The sequence below is a fragment of the Rana temporaria genome, chromosome 6 (assembly GCF_905171775.1).
Source record: "Rana temporaria chromosome 6, aRanTem1.1, whole genome shotgun sequence".
Classification (NCBI taxonomy): Eukaryota; Metazoa; Chordata; class Amphibia; order Anura; family Ranidae; genus Rana; species Rana temporaria.
In genome coordinates this window covers 62,130,243-62,147,126 of record NC_053494.1, presented here as the reverse complement: position 1 = coordinate 62,147,126, position 16,884 = coordinate 62,130,243, and the positions used below count along the sequence as shown (strand labels likewise).

At 44.4% G+C, this 16,884-nt stretch overlaps 1 long non-coding RNA gene across 1 annotated transcript; it reads left to right on the top strand.

Moving 5' to 3' along the window:
• The first annotated feature begins 9,056 nt into the window (after nucleotides 1–9,056).
• LOC120942640 lies at nucleotides 9,057–10,446 on the top strand. Its single transcript, XR_005750210.1, has 3 exons — nucleotides 9,057–9,123; nucleotides 9,230–9,329; nucleotides 10,367–10,446. It is a non-coding gene; the product is annotated as an uncharacterized LOC120942640 (long non-coding RNA).
• Nucleotides 10,447–16,884: the final 6,438 nt, after the last annotated feature.

Sequence of the window (16,884 nt, the reverse complement as noted above, 5' to 3'; positions counted from 1 at the left end):
GTTGCCGGTTGAGACCACAGCCGCTGTATGGCCTCATAAGGTTTTCTGCCAAACCAAAGGCCTCGTCTGCCACCATTACCAAAGGCAACCTGGGTTCCTCAGTGCAGGGTAGAGGCCTGCTTTCTGGCATGTTCAGTTGTCCCGCATGTATACGACGTCCAAAGGCCGATTCGCGGAAGATACAGGCGTCACCTTGGCTGCCATAAGCTCCCACATCCACCAATAGAAACTTAAGGTGTGCATCTGATAATGCGAGTAGGACCACGGAATTTTTTTTTTTATAATTATAATATGAGGATCCTGAGTGGGGAGGCTTCCTCACCCTGATGTGTTTCCCATCAAGGGCACCAATGCAATTAGGAAACTGTGTTTTCTCCCAAAACGTGTCAACGACAGATTCCCAGATCTCCTCTGTGGGCTCTGGCATGACAACGTCATGTAATTCCTCCCATATTGCCACACATGTTTCCTTCACTACTCTGGATACTGTTGTGACGCCAAGAAGAAAATAATGGTGTAAGGTTGCATAACTCTGTCCTGTAGCAAGGAACCTAAGATAAATAAAATGTACATATTGAAAAAAAAGAATAAAATAAGTCCGAAATCTAACATAACCCTAACCCCTAACCCTATCCCCTAACCCCTATCCCAGAACCCTAACCCCTAATCCTAACCCTATCCCCTAACCCTAATCCCTAACCCTATCCCCTAACCCCTATCCCAGAACCCTAACCCCTAATCCTAACCCTATCCCCTAACCCTAATCCTAACCTCTATCCCAGAACCCTAACCCCTAATCCTAACCCTATCCCCTAACCTCTATCCCAGAACCCTAACCCCTAATCCAACCATATCCCCTAACCCTAATCCCTAACCCTAACCTCTATCCCAGAACCCTAACCCCTAATCCTAACCCTATCCCCTAATCCCTAACCTCTATCCCAGAACCCTAACCCCTAATCCTAACCCTATCCCCTAACCCTAATCCCTAACCCTAACCTCTATCCCAGAACCCTAACCCCTAATCCTAACCCTATCCCTTAACCCTAATCCTAACCTCTATCCCAGAACCCTAACCCTATCCCCTGGATACTGTTGTGACGCCAAGTAGAAAATGATGGTGTAAGGTTGCATAACTATGTCCTGTAGCAAGGAACCTAAGATAAAAAAATAAATAAAAAAAGATAAAAAAAAGATAAGATAAAAAAATGTACATATTGAAAATGGACGTCGGAAATGCCGTCGGTTTTAAGGCGTTTACGTAAGTTGTACGTGAATGGGGCTGGGCGTAAGTTATGTTCACGTCGTACGCATTGAGTCGTCTTATCTTAGGGAGTATTTGCAACGTGATTCTGAGCATGCGCGCGCATACGCCGTTCGTACGGCCATGCATTTACATGGGGTCACGATTCATTTGAATACAACACGCCCACTGCCTTGCTACTTTAAATTAGGCGGGCTTACTGTAATACTGTACTTGCCTCTCAATGTTACGACGGCGTATCGCATATGAGATGCGCTACTCCTATCTAAAGATGTGCCGATCTGTGGCCCTATAACTTTTGCGCAAACCAATCAATAAACGCTTATTGCGATTTTTTTTACCAAAAATAAGTAGAAGAATACATATCAGCCTAAACTGAGGAATTTTTTTTTTTTTATATATATATTTCTGGGGGATATTTATTATAGCAAAAAGTAAAAAATATTGTTTTTTTTTCAAAATTGTCGCTATATTTTTGTTTATAGCGCAAAAAATAAAAACCGCAGAGGTAATCAAATACCACTAAAAGAAAGCTCTATTTGTGGGAAAAAAATTACGCCAATTTTGTTTGGGCGCCATGTCGCACGACCGCGCAATTGTCAGTTAAAGCGACGCAGTGCCGAATCGCAAAAAGGGGCAAGGTCCTTAACCTGCATAATGGTACGGGTCTTAAGTGGTTAAATAGTTCAGCTCAATTACCCATTCTTTAATTGTAGGTGTAGCATAAGTATTCCAGTATCTAGGTATAAGTATTCGCGCTGCAGGCAGGAGAAAGGGAATGAAACAACTTTTTAGTCTCTCCCTCAGAACCAGGGTATATAGAAAATAAAGCCATCTCAGGAGATTTCTGATATGGCGTGCCAGTAACTAGAGCAAATTTGGAAGACATTCTCCCAAAATGTTGTAATCCGGGGGCAAGTCCACCATATGTGGATCATTGTGCTTTTATCCCCCCCCCCCCGCAGCGCCAACACTTTTCAGGATAGTTTGAGGAATATTCTGTGGAGCCTTGTAGGGCATCTATACCACCTGGTTAATAGTTTTTAATTATTTTATTGTATATATGTTGAGAGACTAGAATTAAAAGTTAAAAATAATGACTTTTCCAATCTTTTGTGGTGATATTATTCACTCTCTGGCATAATATGGCTGGTTAGGGAATACATGGGACAACAATATCTCATATATTTTTGAAATAGTGTGAGCACACTCTGGAAGACCATTGCATAGAGATTCAAATGGAGTTAAATCCCTATGGGGTGGCCCTTTTTCAGCAATTTTATATAAAAGTGGATATGGTATAACCAGCAACCTGGATAGTTACACTCTGTAGTTGCTATTATATTAAACGATTGGAGTCCCTTAGTTGTAAGGGCTTGTTTAATTGGTAAAGGGGCCAAAGTAGTCCATCATAAAAACCTAGTTGAGGATATACCTGGTGGAAATTCTGGGTTACTCATGATTGGAGTCAGGGCCGTCTTTAATATGGTTTGGGCCCTGGGCAAACATTTTTTTTGGGCCCCCTTCCAGCTTATTTTGGGCCTGGCTGGTTCACATGTATGTTTTGGCGGTCCTCATTTGTGCAGGCACAGCAGCCCATAGATTTGAATGGGCCGCCATGCCTTTATTTCCTGCAGAAAAAAGGTGCATTCAGCATTTTAAAAATACAGTTGCCTTGAAATCCATTCTGCTTTTGCACCATGCTACTTACCTGCAGTTCTTGCACACACAAACGCACTGTGTTTTTAAAAGCGTGACCTAAACGTCTAAAAATGCAGCAAGTTTTACAGTGCGGGAACTGCAGATAAGTCACAGCAGACAGCAGAATGGACAGACAGTGCTGTATTTCAGTGCTTGATGGGCATAGGCGTGCCGTGTGCGCAGCCTATTACATAAGGCATGCGCTTTTCTTTGCAGGAAACGCAGGCATGGCGGCCCATTCAAATGAATGGGCTGCTATGCCTGCGCAAATGTGGGCCGCCAAAACACATACATGTGAACCAGCCAGGCCCAAAATAAGCCCATCAAGCAGTTAAATACAGACAGTAATGCCATGTGCTCTGAGGCCTTACTCAGCCTGGACTGCAGGTCTGGTCTCTGATTTAAAGAGTTCCTCTATTTTACACATGGCATGGCATGGGGTCCCATGGTGCTAAAGCAGAATGGACAGACGGTGCTGTGACCCCATGCCATGCCATGTGTAAAATAGAGGAACTTTTTAAAACACTGACCAGACCTGCAGTGAATCATCAAATATTATAAAGACGTTGGGCACACTCTACAGAAAACTTCTATTTACAATATAGATTAGCAAACAGTGACATACCTTGAGGAGCAGGACATGAAGAAGTCAGCCTCGGGAAGAGCAAACTGGGGATGTTATAAAATCACATTCTAATTCACTTTTATATACAAGCAGCACCCAGTGGCAGGAAGGGAGAAGTGCACGTCTAAAGGGAAGCCAGGGGTGCTGTACATTTTAAAACACTGGGAAGGTAAGCAGTACTGTCACTGGCTGCGTGCCGCTGATGATTTTCAGCCTGATTTGTGGGCAGCACAGGGGCTTAACGGGCGGCAGGGCCGCCATCAGGAATTATGGGGCCACTTACACAGCTTCAGGCATGGGTCCCCTGGAGCAGAGAACCGGGATGGGGAGTGCTGCCGCCTGAAATTAAGAAGCAGGGGGGGGCTGCCGCGAATTTAGAAGCGGGGGGCCCTTTACAAAAAAAGAAATAAAGAAAAAATAAATAAACAAAAATATATATAAAAAAAGGGGTGTAGCCATCCTCTGGGCCCTTTAATAAAAAGAAAAAAAGAAATAAAAAATATATATAAAAAATATATTTTAAAAAGGGGGTTGCAATCTGGGGCCCTGGGGACCTCTGGGCCCTTTAATAATTTTTGTTTTAATAAAAATAAATTACAAAAAAAAGGGGGTTGCCATCCGGGACCTCTGGGCCCTTCAATAAAAAAAATATATAAACAAAAATAAAAAAATAAACATTTATAAAAAAAATAAAGGTTGTTTGCCACATGGGGCCCTGGGGACCTCTAAGCCCTTTAATATATATATATATATATATATATATATATATATATATATATATATATATATATATATATAAAAAAGAAAAAAAAGAAATACAAATTAAAAAAAAATGTTTTTTATAAAAAAAGGGGGGTTGCCATCTGGGGGCCCTGGGGACCTCTGGGTCCTTTAATAATATTTTTTTTTTTTTTTTTTTTAAAGAGGGTTGCTTTGGGCCCCCAACAGTGACAGGGCCCAGGGCACCTTCCCCATTTGCCCTGCGGTAAAGACGGTCCTGATTGGAGTAAATGGGCCAGAGGTTGAAGAGATGCCGAATTTTCGAAAGGTGGAATCCCAAATTTTTAATAAAGACAATGTCAGAGGTGAAAATGTTTGTCTTGAGGGGCGAAATTCAGGCTTAATCCATGGAAGAGAGATCAAGGGAACGGGTGTTATATCCTGCTCAATAGTTACCCACTGTTTTGATTTACTGTGATAAATTCAATCCACTATTCTAGTCAATATGAATGCTATATAGTATAATTCCATATGCGGTAAACCATTCCCCCCTCTGTTTTCCTCTTTACTAGAATGTCATAGTGGAGTCTAGCTGTGGAGTTTGGCTAGAGATATCTTAATAAGCTTGATCATAATAAACAGAAGAACGCCCTTGGGAGTGTTATAGGTAAGATATCTACCTTGTATATAGCCATTCTCCCTAACCAGGAGTGTTTCCCCCTGGCCCTGAGCTGAAGTTGGCTAGTCACAGAGTTCAGCATAGGCAAGTAGTTTAATTCATATATTTTAGCCTCACTAGGGAGATATTGACACCTAAATATTTAAGAGAGTGAAGTTCCCACTGAATTCGGAAAGTGGATTCCAATGTTTCTTTCTCGTTTGACAGTAGTGTCATATTAGAACATATTCCGTAAAACATTTACTTTAAAATTGCTATGAAATCCAAACTGTTGTAGTTCATGCAGTATGCTTGGAAAAGCTATTCTTGGGTTGGATATGTATTTGTTAATAGGATTATTGCTCTTAAACCAGGAGGAATAATATCTTGTAGGCATGCGTGGAAGTGATGTAGATTTAAAATGAGTTTTCTTGTAGGAAAAGAATATCTACCTTTTGCTTCTGTGTCTTATATATTATCTGTGATCTCTTTTGCGGTGTATTTAGACCTCTCACATTCAAAGATCCAAATTTAAGGGACTAAATGGTAGCTGAAACACAAACCTTAAAGTGTAATCTCTGGTCAGTGTGACAGCTCCCCAGGCACACAAATAGCACCGACAGCTATTATGCCAGGGCTCATCCAGGAAGGCCTATGTAATATAGAAACAAATCTATTGGGGTTATTCCTCAGCCCACCCAGCCCCCCTCCCCCCTTGAAAAAAGGGACAATGGGGAAGAGATTAAAAAAAATGGAAAAGGGAATATACCTGAAGATTCACACATCCGCAGCCATATCGAGGTACACCCAATAGTAGTGGGGAAAAAAAAAGAGGAGGATGGACAAACCTGTCCATGGATCTAAATTTGGCCAGTCCTTGCATAACTGACCGAATTTGGAAAGTTTTAGTGGTATTTAAAGTATATCTCCAAGCAGTATTTTTTCTCTTTTGGGGAGATAGAGTGTGGGAAAGAGCTACATACTCTGTCAGGTTTTTATGGCTGTGTCTGAATACTGGGAGTTGCTCAGATGGTTATGAGTGCAGACCATTCCAATCAAGTCTGGAAAGAACTTGGTGAAAAGAAGCTTCAGAACAGAAAGGGCAGGAATCTGCAACAACACAGTTTGCTAAAATGTATGCAATTTATTGCATATAGGTAACTTTGAGTGGATTGTGCTCTTCCTAACAAAACTGCAGTTACACTTTAAGTGTCATTTTTTTCAGTTTTATTTAATAAAGTAGCTGCTGTGGCCTAATAATGCATGCAGTCCAATGCTTTTGAAAGGTATTTTGGTGGATGAAATAAAGGCCAATATCAATTAAACCTTCAATCAAAACATGTAAAGGCTATGTTAAACCTTTTAGACTTTTCAAGCTGAAGCTGAATAAAGCTTGACATTGACACAGAAAGTAACTTTAATTTTTTCCCCTTTTTGTTCTTTGGGATTTTCAGTTTAACCCCTTGCCAGCATGCTTATGTACAGTGGGGATCGAAAGTTTGGGCACCCCAGGTAAAAATTTGCATTAATGTGCATAACAAAGCCAGGGAAAGATGGAAAAATCTCTAAAAGGCATCAAATTACAGATTAGACATTCTTATAATATGTCAAAAAAGTTAGATTTTATTTCCATCATTTACACTTTCAAAATTACAGAAAACAAAAAAATGGCGTCTGCAAAAGTTTGGGCACCCTGCAGAATTTATAGCATGCACTGCCCCCTTTGCAAAGCTGATACCTGCCAGTGACATGGATTGTTCTTAATCATCATCTGGGAAGACCAGGTGATGTCAATCTCAAAGGTTTTAAATGCCAGACTCATCTGAACTTGCCCCAACAATCAGCACCATGGGTTCTACTAAGCAGTGGTCTATAAAACTGAAACTGAAAATAGTTGACGCTCACAAAGCTGGAGAAGGCTATAGGAAGATAGCAAAGCGTTTTCAGATGTCAATATCCTCTGTTCGGAATGTAATTAAGAAATGGCAGGAACAGTGGAAGTTAAAGCAAGATCTGGAAGACCAAGAAAAATATCAGACAGAACAGCTCGCAGGATTGTGAGAAAAGCAATTCAAAACCCACGTTTGACTGCACGATCCCTCCAGAAAGATCTGGCAGACACTGGAGTTGTGGTACACAATGAAGGGCCTGGTAATGGAATTTGGGGGACCCCCACGCTATATTTTTTTTGAATGAATGAATTTGCTTTGAATTGCCAGAGCCGACAATTCATTATAGCCGCAAGTCAGTTTTAAATGTTTTTTTTTCTTTCAGAAATTACACTTTCTGCAGAGACAGTTCTAAGTATGGGAAACATGCGCTATTTCACATGCTAACTTTACACCCCCCCTAGGTACGAAATTTAAAGGAATATTTCACTTTTATTGTTTCGCTTTTAGCATTATTAAATTAACTGCTCCCCAAAAAACAGCCGTTTTTAAAACTTTTTTTTTGCATTGATACATGTCCCCTGGGACAGGACCCAGATCCCCAAACACTTTTCAGGACAATAACTTGCATATAAGACTTTAAAATTAGCACTTTAGATTTCAAACGTTCGAGTCCCATAGACTTTAATAGGGTTCTAAAGTTCACACAAACATTTGGTGTGTTCGCAAGTTCTGGTGCGAACCGAACAGGGGGGTGTTCGGCTCATCCCTACCTGCTATCCGATCCCTTCCAGCCTCTCCCTGTCCATTGCTCCTTGTTCCCCATTTGCTGACCTCCCGTTATGACCCTGGCTTGCTAGACTATAATTACAGTATTCCCTTTTGCTATAATTATTTGTCTGATTATTGTTATTTTTGGGTCTTGTCTAATATTGTTTTTTGTGCACTGTGTATTATTGGAGGTGTTTCATATTATTCACATTTTCATTAATAAATTATTTACTTTCTTCACCTATATATGTTTGGAACAAAGCCCTCCTCCAATGTGAGCCAAAGTGGATTTGTAGACTTCAGGCCATGGTGTATCCAAGCCGTAATGAATCCATTTATTTTGCTCCTTTTCTCAAGGGATTCGCATCCGGGAAAACAGACCAACTTAAAAATGGGGAAGTGTCACCGTCCTTAAGGACGCTACATAATTTTCCACTTATTTTGCATTTCTCGTCTACCCCCGGTTGTCTGAGTTTTGTTCCTCTACTTTTTAGTTTGCCTATTTGTGTTTCGATCAATTGTGCTGGATATTTCCTTATTTTCTCTATCTCAATTGTTTTTGTCCTATTTATTGTATTTATTTAGATCTCAATGTATACATGTATTGCGTATTAGATGTACTCTGAATATATCACACAAACTTTTGTTCAAAAAAAAAAAAAATTGTATTCATGTTCCTTATATGCAGACATTTGTAACTTAATTGGCGTGCTCATCTTTTCATAGGCGCATTTGGCCTCCAGACCTGGGTCCCTCCCGAGACCACTACCATCCCATTCCACCTCACAGCATTTGAGGATGTTGGGGCACAGGGGAAGTGGTACTGCAGCCTGGGTTCTTTTCTCTCCTGGGCCTCATGGCAGGCAGGGGTTAATATACACTCTCAGGTTAGTCCTGGTATGTGTGTGCATACTCCCTGGTGGCCTTCCTCATTTTTGACCACCGGGGGGAGCCTGCTGTCTGCCGGAGGCATCCCCCAGTCATTAGGTCTGCACCCGCTTTCGCCGCGCGCGTGTCCCGTGGTGGCATTATGGTGCCTACGCCTCATGTGACTGGCGCGCAGGGTTGCGCATGCGTGGTGCACTAGGATGACGGCGTGTCACCCAGGACCATCTGGCCCTGTTCGGAACGCCGGAGAGGCCACACAGCGCCGTCCCCTATGGCGGCATTTTACGTACCTGGCGCCACGTGTTGGGGGGGGTTTCTGTGGGGGAGGGGGTGTTTTGTTTGGCAGGGGCGTAGGGGCGGTTCGGGAGGGCACGGGGTCTGTGCATTCTTTGGGGGGTTTGTCTGGTTCCCTCGACCGGGCTTGGCTGCTCCTTCACCCGTTTTTTTTTGGGCGGGGGAGTGGGGCGGGTCTCCTTGTCGGTGCACACATACCCTCAATTAGAGGGCTGGTGCTCACATATATATAAATCATCAGCACCTGGGGAGTGGATCTTAATCCCATGGTGATCTGAACCCGGCTGGTTGGACATACTGCAGCTACTGGGGGGTAAGCATATGCTTTGGCCTGCTTTTTTTCCTCTTTTGCTTTGTTCCCAATTGCCAATATCTTTCATTCCTATTTATATTCCCTTATATACTTGTCTCTGTAACAGACAAGGATTGCAGGACTGCTCTCCACAACGGGGGTGTTGGTTCCCATTGTTTCATTACAGCCCGACTTTTTTACTCCTGCCATCCATAAGGACAGTCCAGGTACATTGCACCTCTTATGTTTTCCCCTTGTTCACTTTCTTTCCTGTGTTTGTGTCACTTTGCAGTTTTCACCTGTACAGTGTGTTTTTTCAGTGTTTTTTTCAATCTTTCCAACCTTACTATTTCCACTATTGTTTTCTCATCACCTTCCTTCTTATTTTCTCTTCCCAGCTCATTCACATCCCACCTGTTTTTTCATATTATAGCACCCTTTCCACGCCCAGTGCACCATACAGCCACATTCTCACACTTTTAATTCCTCCTCCACATTTTTTTTTCTCCACTCAACACACTCATTTCATACTTTCTCTTTTCTTTCACTGTTTTTGTTTTTTCATCAGGCATCAGTGTTTATTACATCCATCATCACACACATTCACTTCCTACACGTCACTATTCACTTAATGCCAGTTCATTTATATGTTCACACCTCCATATCCTCTGTCACTATTCCATTTCCCTTCATCCTTTTCTTCTCCCCTTTTTTTTTTTTTCCTTTCTTTTTTTTCTCTTTTGTACCTTGTAGACTCTCCTAAATAGATATATTACGCGCACACATACACGCATGCATGATTATTGCGTGCATGTGTGTAGGTGCTAAGTGTACTTTGTTATATACCTAACAATTGCAGTGATATTACCATCTGTTCAAATATTATTATTATTTTCATATTTTCTTTTTAGGGTTTCCTGTCCCGTCTTGAGGAGGGTGGCATTCGACTTGGCTTGACCACGCCCACCCCCGTCTGCCCTGCGTGCTGGGTCACGCTTGGCCCTGGTGGTTTGGACTTGGTTTCTCCCCCCTGGGCGGGTTTTCCCCGCCCCTTCTGTGGCCGCCCTCCCTTCTGCCTCCCACCTCCTCTCCCTTGCCCGGCCTCCCCTGTGTTTCATCCTGTGGTGCAGGTCACGACACGCATGTGTGACCTCTCGTAGGCCCAATAGTGATTTGGCCTCTTGGTTTCTGCCCTGGAGTAATTTTTCCATCTGACCCCGGGGCCTGTTCCTATTTTCCCCTGTCTGCCTTCCCATCTACCCAGCCTTGCTCTCGATGGTGTGACTTGGTGCCCGATCCCGGTCTGTTTTTCGATATGTGTCTTGGTGAGTGGCATTTAGATTTTTGAACATCATTGTTTATTTTATTATATTGTTATGGGAGGAGACCATGCACCCCCACCTTTATCCCTATGTTGGGGTGGACAGGTCCTCTTCATGATTATGTTTGTTTACTTTTTGATTTATCTGCATATATTTTCTTCATAGAACCTATTTCTGCGTAAAAACATTGGCTCCCTGAAGAAGACCGCTACTACGAAGGTCGAAACGCGTAGGGGCTTTTTTCGCACATAGTGCTTATATGCATATAGTACTGTTCAAATTTGAATTATCATTGTTACCATGTTGTGATGTATTTCTTTGCCTTTCTGTTTATGGATTGATTTTATTAAAGCTCATATCCTGAGTTCCCCTTTTTTGTCTAGGGGCTCTTTTTTGATACCCTATCAATAAATGTATACTTTTTTACCTACTTGTACATTATTTATACCGTGCTGCAACACAAAGCCCCTAGGGGTAAATTTCCTTTTCTTCACCTATATATGTTTGGTTCACTTGTGCAGTCCACACAGTTTTGATCGCATCTGATTCACGACACCTTTCTTCTCCAAACGTACCTTTGCTCATTCCGGCCAAAAAGTTCTATTTTAACCACTTAAAGACCAGACCAATATGCTGCTAAATGACCCAAGGGGTTTTTACAATTCGGCACTGCATCGCTTTAACAGACAATTGCGCTGTCGTGCGACGTGGCTCCCAAACAAAATTGGCGTCCTTTTTTCCCCACAAATAGAGCTTTCTTTTGGTGGTATTTGATCACCTCTGCGGTTTTTATTTGTTGCGCTATAAACAAAAATAGAGTGACAATTTTGAAAAAAATGCAATATTTTTTACTTTTTGCTATAATAAATATCCCCCAAAAACATATATAAACATTATTTTTCCTCAGTTTAGGCCGATACGTATTCTTCTACCTATTTTTGCTAAAAAAAAAAATTGCAATAAGCGCTTATCGATTGGTTTGCGCAAAATTTATAGCGTTTACAAAATAGGGGATAGTTTTATTTATTTTTTATTTTTTTACTACTAATGGCGGCGATCAGTGATTTTTTTCGTGACTCCGACATTATGGCGGACACTTCGGACAATTTTGACACATTTTTGGGACCATTGTCATTTTCACAGCAAAAAATGCATTTAAATTGCATTGTTTATTGTGAAAATGACAGTTGCAGTTTGGGAGTTAACCACAGGGGGCGCTGTAGGAGTTAGGGTTCACCTAGTGTGTGTACAACTGTAGGGGGGTGTGGCTGTAGGACTGACGTCATTGATCGAGTCTCCCTATAAAAGGGATCACTCGATTGATGCAGCCGCCACAGTGAAGCACGGGGAAGCCGTGTTTACATACGGCTCTCCCCGTTCTTCAGCTCCAGGGAGCGATCGCGATGGGGCGGCTATAAACGAATAGCTGGGCCGTCGTCCTGAATCGCTCCCCTGTGGGAATCCGACCGCCGCATGTAGCGGGGGGGGTCCCGATCGGACCCCCGACCCACGTCTAGGCAGGGGCGTACAGGTACGCCAATGTGCCTGTATGTGCCATTCTGCCGACGTACATATACATGCGGCGGTCTGGAAGTGGTTAACCTCTTCGGTCCACAGAACTTGTTTCCAAAATGCATCGAATTTGCCGCGAACACCCCAAATTGTTCGTTGTTCGCTGAACAGGCAATGTTCGAGTCGAACATGAGTTCGACTCAAACTCAAAGCTCATTCCTAATAGCAGGGCAGGGATACAGGACTGACAGGAACAGGTGCAAATGGGTTAGGAGTCAGTATCAGAGTCAGAGTCAGGTTCAGATATCAGGTTCAAGTAACAGGTTTAGGCAACAGGTTCAAATCAGGGCACAAGACAAAGCCAAGGCAAAGTGTGATGAGCTTGCAGGGTCTTTATACCATTACCTGCTATCAGGTTCTGGTGATACCTAATTGCAGCAGGAGATATCTGCTCCATCTTGCCAGGATCCACCCGCTGGTGGACGCCAGTACTGCGGCCCAAAGATCACATAACACCAGCAGGGAAAGGCTCTCCTGACAGTTCCAAACTGCCAGGAGACACCTGCTGGTGGACATCAGTACTGTACGCCAAATATCAGATGGTATCACCAGCGAGTGGAACCTTTCCCGACAGTACCCCCCCTCAAAGGAGTGACCTCCGGACGCTCCAACTAGCCTTTGCTGGGGAAGGTCCATAATATCAAGCCAAGCAGCAGACAAAGTCACGTGAGAAAGATCAATGGCTTTAAGCTGGGCAAGGTGCAGCTCGAGCCAAGCAGTGGGTACAGACACATCAGGCTGGGCAACACGTACATCAAGCTGGGTAACAGGCAGAGAAACTTCAAGGTTAGTGGCAGGCACATCAAACTGGGCAACAGGCACATCCTGGTAGACAGCGGGATCCGGGTCGTCGGGCTGGGCAGCGGACAGGAACTCATCGGGCTGGGCAGCAGACAGGAACTCATCGGGCTGGGCAGCAGACAGGAGCTCATCGGGCTGGGCAGCAGACAGGAACTCATCGAGCTGGGCAGCAGACAGAAGCTCATCGGGCTGGGCAGCAGACAGAAGCTCATCGTCCTGGGCAGCAGACAGAAGCTCATCGGGCTGGGCAGCAGACAGAAGCTCCTCGGGCTGGGCAGCAGGCTCCGGGTCATCGAGCTGGGCAGCAGGCTCCGGGTCATCGAGCTGGGCAGCAGGCTCCGGGTCATCTAGCTCTTCAGGCTGGAATGCTGGCACTGGCTCTTCAGACTGGAATGCTGGCACCCCAGGCTGGAACACTGGCATCTTGGGTAGGAACACTGGCACCTCATGCTGGAAGGCAGGCACCGAGACATCAGGTTGGAAGGCAGGCACTGAGACATCAGGCTGGAAGGCAGGCACCGAGACATCAGGCTGGAAGGCAGGCACCGAGACATCAGGCTGGAAGGCAGGCACAGAGACATCAGGCTGGAAGGCAGGCACCGAGACATCAGGCTGGAAGGCAGGCACCGAGACATCAGGCTGGAAAGTAGGCGCCGAGACATCAGGCTGGAAAGCAGGCGCAGAGACATCAGGCTGGAAAGCAGGCACCAAGACATCAGGCTGGAAGGCAGGCGCCAAGACATCAGGCTGAAAGGCAGGCGCCAAGACATCAGGCTGGAAGGCAGGCGCCAAGACATCAGGCTGGAAGGTAGGCACCAGGACATCAGACTGGAAGGCAGGTACTGAGACATCAGACTGAAAGGCAGGTACTGAGACATCAGACTGGAAGGCAGGTACTGAGACATCAGACTGGAAGGCAGGTGCTGAGACATCAGGCTGGCAAACTGGCACAGGAACTTCAGGCTGGCAAACTGGCACAGGAACTTCAGGCTGGGTAGCTGGCACTGGAACGTCAGACACTGGAACGTTAGGCTGGGTAGCTGACACTGGAACATCAGGCACTGGAACGTCAGGCTGGGTAGCTGGCACTGGAATGTCAGGCTGGGTGGCTGGCACTGGAACGTCAGGCTGGGTGGCTGGCACTGGGACGTCATGCTGGGTTGCTGGCACTGGGACGTCAGGCTGGGTGGCTGGCACGTCAGGCTGGGTGGCTGGCACGTCAGGCTGGATGGCTGGCACTGGAACGTCAGGCTGGGTAGCTGGCACTAGAACGTCAGGCTGGGTAGCTGGCACTGGAACGTCAGGCTGGGTGGCTGGCACTGGAACGTCAGGCTGGGTGGTTGGCACTGGAACGTCAGGCTGGGTGGCTGGCACTGGAATGTTAGGCTGGGTGGCTGGCACTGGAACGTCAGGCTGAGTAGCTGGCACTGGAATGTTAGGCTGGAGCAGGTTGTTTGGTGTGGAGGCAGGTTGGGTTACTGGCAGGATCGTCTTGGTTGGAAAAAACATTTGTCTTTTCTTGGGCTTAGCCACAGAAGCTCTGTAGGTAAGGGGTGCAGCAGACTGGAAAGAAGGATTGGGATATGGCAGAGAAGAGGTAACAGTAGCTGGAGGAAGTCATTGTGGGTTTGTAGGCAGCTGAGAAGAGACAGGTGGGTTGTATGCAGGATAGGTACAGGGAGCAGAGACTGGGTATTGGTATCTGGTGGGAAGCAGTGTATACTGAGCTGCGATGGGGTTGCCATGGGTGATGGGAGAACAGACTTTTGAACAGGTAGGTGTCTGATGGTAGAAGTGGTTTGCTGTGGGTTGGCTGGGATTGATTGTAACATATCAGACCATGGACTATTTAATTAGGTAACTAGGGTGTAAATGAGTTTAATGTTGATACATGTAAAGGTATGCACTTGAGGCAGAAAACATGCATCATACATCCTGAGAGGAGTATAACTGGAGAATTACCGGTCAAGAAGGACTTGGGTGTTCTGGTAGATCATAGACTGAATAATAGTATGCAACAATGCCAAGCTAGCAAAATATTTTCTTGTAATAAAAGAGGTATAGACTCCAGTGAGAAACCTAATTTTGCACCGTATAAAGCATTAGTAGGACTTTATCTGGAAAATGTAGTTCAGTTTTAGTCACCAGTTCACAAAAAGGATATCAGAAAACTAGAGAAAGTGCAGAGATAATGAATTCAGTTCAGCTAATCTTATAAGAAGAGGCAATTTAGAGGGATTTGATCAACATGTACAGTGCCTTGAAAAGTATTAATACCCCTTGAACTTTTACACAATTGGTCATGTTACAACCAAAAACATAAATGTATTTTATTATTTGGATTTTATGTGATAGACCAACACAAAGTGGCACATAATTGTGAAGCGGAAGGAAAATGATAAATGTTTTTCAATTTTTTTTTACAAATAAATATCTGAAAAGTGTGGTGCGCACACTTTTATTCAGCACACTTTACTCTGATACCCCTAACAAAAATCCAGTGAAACCCATTGCCTTCAGAAGTCACCTAATTAGTAAATAAAGTCCACCTGTGTGTAATTTAATCTCAGTATAAATACATCTGTTCTGTGAAGCCCTCAGATGTTTGTTAGAGAACCTTAGTGAACAAACAGAATCATAAAGGTCAAGGAACACACCAGACAGGTCAGGATAACGTTGTGGAGAAGTTTAAAGCAGGTTTAGGTTTTAAAAAATAGAAAAAAGACCAACTCATATATGACAGCATGTGGTTGCCATCATCCCATAATACTTGAAAATATTAGAATATACCTCATGAGGTGGGACTATGTAGGCAACACGCAAAAAAAGATTGAAAATATATATAAAAAATATATCAATTTATTACAAAATTATACATACAAAAATATATCAAAAAATCGATCACATAAATATACAAATATACAAATCATGAACGATGTGAATACTGTCCGGCATACGGTACCATCACCATGGTTTGGGAGGTTTAATAGCTAAAAGCCGACGCGTTTCGAAAGCTACGCATTCTTCATCATGGCATACACAAGCATTACATCTATTGTTAAAAACTTCACGCCTAGGGGTATGAGCCAAGAGCCCCCCGATATTTTGGGACATGGACGTCTTCTGCTGCAGGCTGAACCATACAGAAATTCCCCATTTGATATCACTCATAGAGTGGATAGAACTAATTAGTTCAATTCAGTGGTGTTGAAAATCCACCAGCTTTTGAGGTATATTCTAATATTTTCAGGTTTTAAAAAATATCCCAAGCTTTGAGCATCTCCTGGAAAACTGTTCAATCCATCATCCGAAAAAGGAATGTATCAAGACATGGCCATTCATGTGAACGGACAAGCCGGGCAAGGAGACCATTAACCGCTTAACCACTTAACCACCAGCCGCCGTCCAAAAACGGTTGCTTAACTGGGGGTCGCGGTTCTGAAACGGCGCCCCGCAGAAGCTGTAATGCGCGCCGCCTCGGGCGCGCACACAGAAAATTCTGTGCGCGCCGGGTCTATGAGACCCGGCGCTACACAGATCACGGTAACTGACCGGCAACAGCGGTCTTTTACCATGTGATCGCGCCGTCCAATGACGGCGCGATCACAGGTAAACAAACCGGCGTCATTTGATGACGCCGGTTCCTCCCTCCTCTCGCTGTACCGATCGGTACAGTGTGAGAGGAGAGCGCGGATGGCAGCAGCAGTGTGGGATGGATCTGTGACTATTGCAGTCACAGATCCATCCATCCCTGCTCAGCCATCCCTGCATTAACCCCTGCAATACTCTGCCTTCCCTGCGCAATACTCTGCAATGCTCTGCCTTCCCTGCGCAATTACTCTGCAATACCCCCTGCGCAATACTCTGCAAAACCCCCGCGCAATACTCTGCAAAACCCCCGCGCAATACTCTGCAATACCCCCGCGCAATACTCTGCAATACCCCCGCGCAATACTCTGCAATACCCCCGCGCAATACTCTGCAATACCCCCGCGCAATACTCTGCAATACCCCCGCGCAATACTCTGCAATACCCCCGCTCAATACTCTGCAATACCCCCGCACAATACTCTGCAATACCCCCCAC